This window comes from Etheostoma cragini, chromosome 12, assembly GCF_013103735.1.
Source record: "Etheostoma cragini isolate CJK2018 chromosome 12, CSU_Ecrag_1.0, whole genome shotgun sequence".
In the NCBI taxonomy this organism is placed as follows: domain Eukaryota; kingdom Metazoa; phylum Chordata; class Actinopteri; order Perciformes; family Percidae; genus Etheostoma; species Etheostoma cragini.
This window is the reverse complement of record NC_048418.1, coordinates 24235864-24241367: the sequence shown is the minus strand read 5'-3', so window position 1 is coordinate 24241367 and position 5504 is coordinate 24235864.

The following is a 5504-nucleotide window of genomic DNA, read 5'->3' as shown; positions in this document are numbered from 1 at the left end:
CCCCCCCCCTCTTTATTGTTGGCTCGGCTGGGCAGAATGAGGGACCGGGGCAGACTGGCAAAGCCTTTGTTCCTCATCCACTCTCAGTTAAAGTGGTTTTCTGGTGCCCCCCCCTAAAGCTCTCTCCAGGTTTACTGGGTCTAGTGTTGACTCCAATTTTATGAGTCTCAAAAAAATAAAAATAATAATATAGAGAATGGAGAAAAAAAGCACAGGCATCCTATGGATTTGACAAGCCTATTTTGAAAGTCCTGGTATTATTGTGGGGACATTTCAAAGATGCCACAGCAAAGTTATGGTAATGTCGTTCTTAACACCTTTGAGGGGGCTATTACAGGCATATTAATTATCTATATGGGTTGTTATTCTAATACTAGAATGATTTTTCTGACATGGAAGGCACCAGGTGGCAAGTCGGATGGACCCATTTAACAAGACTGTTTTCTAGACAATAGAGTGGCGGCTGCATCTGCTACTCCCAGAATGACTTAAAACAGGCCCATCTGCACATGTAGGCTCTCATATGTGTATAATCATACGCGGTAGGATTGGTTTTTAAAGCAACCATTCAGGCCGGGTGTAATTTGACGATGCATTGACTCATCCTGACACATTTTCCGAGGGCTATTGCTCGTTTGGGATGTAATCATGTACACTTCCAATGCCTGTGTTGGTTTTCTGTATTTCCGCTTCGTGGCCTTCGTGGTAAGCGTGTTGGAAGTGGAAAATCGCCCTGTCGTGGTGAAACCGAGGGAGGTCTTCCTCCTCACACACAGATGGGGAATTATCCCTGGGGCACTGTGCATTTGCTGGTTATTGTTCCGGACCATTTCCACATCCCTAATTATTTTAATCAGTCATTTTTACACATGGATTCCTCTCTCTTTTTAGTAGTTGTCTTTTCACCTGCCGTCCCAGCCTAACAGAGGAATACACAAGGCACTCCGGCTTCATGAGAGGGCCAGGGATCTAGATATTTGCATTGTTATGATGGATAAAAGTCATTACGTGGAATAAATCAGCTGGCATATTTCCTCTGTCTGTCTCTGTCTCTGGGAAACAGATCAAATAAGCTCCTCCATGAGCCAAGAGATGCTCAGCCCCCACAGGTATTCATCGAGGCACTGTTAGGAGCGGTGGCTTGTGAAATCAGTGACGGCGTGTACTCCCTTAAATAGGTTTTCACAGGGTTCAACCGTGGGCCTTAATGGTTCCCTGCTCTCTCCGAGCAGATAGCACTGTAAGATCCAACCCGACTATGAATACGCCGGATGACGGGCGCTCCCAGTGGAGCAGCGTTTGGCTTCACGTCAAAGGCCTCATTGAAGTCTTATTCCCAGATTCTCGCAGCAGCGTTACTCTTCACTGTTCTGCTGTCTTCTCTCCTCTCTTGTGTTACATGTTAGGCCCATCCATGTTTTTTGTCACAATCTCTGTGTACGCTCTCCATCGGCTTTGTTGCACCAGTCAGCTGGAAGGAAGGAGACTTTGAAGCCGGGAGCGTAGCCACCTGTATAACAAGCAGACATAAACTTTGTTGTTGTCTAGGCATTGATATTAATTGACCTTTTCAAGGCCAGTGAGCGTCTTCATTGTTTGTTCAGGGCGGAAGCAATGCAAACAGCATGCAGAACGACCCCATTAGGGCCGGGCAATGTGGTTGAAATTCTTTGAATCTAGTTCTAATTATTCTTAACGATAGTAAGAAGAATACTTGATCTGATATTGAAATGATAACTTTCCAGCTTTTAACGTATGTCAAGTCAAGTCATTTAAAATCACAAAAGGGTCTTACTGTCTCCACGGCATTTGGAGAACCTTCATATGGAAAACGAACACACCCCTCAAAATGCAAGCAACTAAAAACATTGACATGGATGGGGGGGGTGCAGATGATCCAGGATGTGCAATGAAATGATAAATGTTCATTTATTAATTTAACCTTTGTTCAGTGAGTACCTTAAAATACATTCCATAGTGCAATACATCAGCATTATTGTTTATTGTCTTGCGGTGGATTCCTATTATGATATATCATGTTTATGATTTTGTTGTTCTGGTGGCCAAAGTCATAACTCTGAGAAAATGTATTTATTAATGTTAAGAAAGGAGGTTGTGTCTTTGCAGGCAGTTCGTTGCACGGTGCATGTACTGTATGTGTGAACATGCACACTTTAGCTTTAAAATAATTGTATTAATGTTAAAAACACACAGTCAACTCCCTGCAATCACATGTAGCACAATTAATAATTTCACCCACAAAACATAATGGATATCCATCAAATATCCAATAAAGGTCCCATGGCATGAAGATTTCACTTAGTGAGTTTTTTTTAACATTAATATTCCCCCAATATTAGAGCTTCCCCAGCCTGCCTATGGTCCCCCAGTGGCTAGAAATGGTGAAAGGTGTGAACCGAGCCCTGTTGCCCCCCCACCACACACAAACACACACACAGACTCAGAAATGGCATATACTGAGGAAAGCTCATTGTGGGACTGACTCTAGAGGCTGTAATTCTGCACCAAGGCTAAATTTTGGGAAAGAGACTTCAGATACAGTATTAGGGGACCACTAAGGTCTATATAAAGAGACTTCAGATACAGTATTAGGGATCACTAAGGTCTATATAAAAGAGACTTCTGATACAGTATTAGGGACCACTAAGGTCTATATGAAACATCCAAAGGACACCATGTCATGGGACCTTTAACCATTTGATAGTTTCAAGCAAAAGCCACAGATAATGCAGACAACAGAAGTTTGTAAATGTTATGTGCAAAATGAATTGGAAATATTACCATCCAGACATACCACCAGTGTTAGTTTAGGGGTGTGCCTATACCTTTAAACCTAACTTTAGGTTGATATCCTTAGCTTAAGGTGCCTCTGCAGAAAGTATATTTCTATTTAAATATAGAGAACTGATGGAAACTCCACTATGCTGTACCCTTGTTGAGCTATAAGACCAATCTGTTGTTGACGCTCTCAAAAGCAAGCCAGACCCATCCTTTATTTTTTAACCAGGTCATTATGTGTGTGCGCACGATCATCATCTGTCTGCGTTTCATGTGCATATTATGAGTGAAGGCAAAGAGATTCTTTTGACTTGACTGATGCCCTTCTCCAGATGAATCAGAAATTCTGATGTGTCAGCAGGGATGAATAATGCACACACACACACACACACACACATATACCCTTCCTCCCACTACTTCACCTCTTGTCTTCAGTCGTTTGCCTCTGTTTTCATCACAACTGCCACATCAGAAGACATCTTCACCTCCCTTCTCACCCCTCCACCTCTCCTCCTTATGCAAAAGAGGGCATCATTTCCCCCGTTGCTGCTGCCGCTGCCTCGCTGTCCTCTGGTCAACCCCACTCTCTACTTCAGCTAACTCCGTTTTCTTCAACTTTCCTTTGCAGAAAAGTTTCTGCACGTTACGTAACATGGAACATGTTTTGCGAGCCTTTTATTCTGCTGACATTTGCACTGTGCGTGGCTTAAAAGTGTTGATGTACACAGCTCATTATCCAATGATAAGGAGTGGGAGTCGCAGCCATTGACTCGGTTTGACAGTTACATCCATGACTGACAGAAGTCATTTGGAGGAAAGGGCTGACTGACAAGACGGCTAACAAAGCAGAAGACAAACTGCCTAATCAGACGCTGGAGAAAGAGTGGGTCCGGTCTTCTTTGGAAGTGGGCCACGTTAACACCAGAACATTCTATACACCTTGCCTTAATAGCTTGACAAGTCTTCTAGAGGAAGATCAATTCTTGGAGTGAAAAACCTCCTCTGTCCATGCAAAGAGTGCTGCATGAATTCATTTGGCCTGGATGGGCGCCATATGAATGATATGCAAGACAGTAACATTCTTTTAGGGCTGTTATTACTGTTATTTTTTATTTTATTTTCATCATCAATTCATCTGTTGTTTATTTTCTCGATTAATGCATTAGTTGTTTGGTCTATTAAATGTCAGAAAACAGTGAAAAATGTCCTTCAGTGTTTCCCAAAGCCCATGAGGACGTCCTCAAATGTCTTGCTTTAACTCAAAGAGACTCAGTTTACTGTCATAGAGGATTGAAGAAAAGATTCACATTTTAGAAGCTGGAATCAGAGAATTTTGACTCAGACCAATTGTTAATTTTAGTTTATCAATGTAGTTGGATTAGTATTAATTTAGTAGATTACTTTAATAGTTAACAACGAATGGTTCTCTGTTTCTAATACGTTTCCATAGTACATTATTATCCAGGGGCATTATATTCCTATGTTGTGTGTTGTGTGGTTGCTTAGGTTTCATAGGCCTGTGTGTGAATCGCTTACTTCTTAGCCATATAAGTATATATATATATATATATATATATATATATATATATATAGAGGGGCTCTTGGGATAGCCATGTTGGTTAGTCAAAGGGCCTATTAGATGGATTGCCATGCCATTTTTTACAGACATTTATGTACCCGTTATGGTTAATTAATCATAACAAGTACATCAATTAGTAATCATTCTGCTGACCCATTTAAGTCGGGGTAAAGCAAAATCGATGATTTCTTTCAAAACACATTACATGATAGAAAACACAAAATATCTGTGTCTAGGATGTTTTGGGCGGCTAAAAATCCTGTTTAACCCCTCCGCTGCTATATCAAAATATTGTTATTACTAACGTCAATGTCTGAACATGATCATTGCATGTGTCTTGGATATGTTTATATTCATACATTATCTTGTAGAGGTGACCCAGAAAGGTGGACTATTCAGGATTTAATCTAAGGAGCTTGATTCGACTGCAAATCTCACAGTTAAGTAGTCTTACAGTGTCTGAAAATCTGGTTATGAAACAAAAGATCATTCCATTTCTGATATGATTTTAAATAGAATTCCATGATTTTTTACAGATATAAATAAAGAAATAAAGTGAGTGTGGTTATGTATGGTTTTTACATAGATAAAGGAATGTTAGGATACGGTATTTACATAAATAAGGAGTCGTAATGGGAAACAGTAATAATAATAATAATAATAAAGATATATAGCCTATTTTAGTATGAGTATCAGCTTGATAATATAACTGGGATACACCCCCAGCGTCTCAGAGCAGAGAGAATCGCTTATTTATTTCGCCATTTAAACCTAATTTTAAAATCTTGGCTATTGCTTTAGTCATTTAAATTGGGCTGGGTGGTCATTAACACATTTTCTTTGGTGTCACAGACTCCGAAAACATATTTATTTATGGACTTTAACTTTTCATCTAGTGCCAATTTGAGCTAATTAGCTAATGTTAGCATGCAGATGACCTAAACTAACACTCTTCGTGCACAGGGGAGAAGTCAGCCTTCTTCTGCCAGTAATCTGGCGTGCTTTGGGTTCAAATAGACCCTTTCTGGCAGAAAGCCTTGAAGGCTAACCTTTCTTATGTGCATTATAAACGCTTGACATCAGCATGTTACCAATGTCACTGTGAGCGTGCTGATGCTCGTTCAGC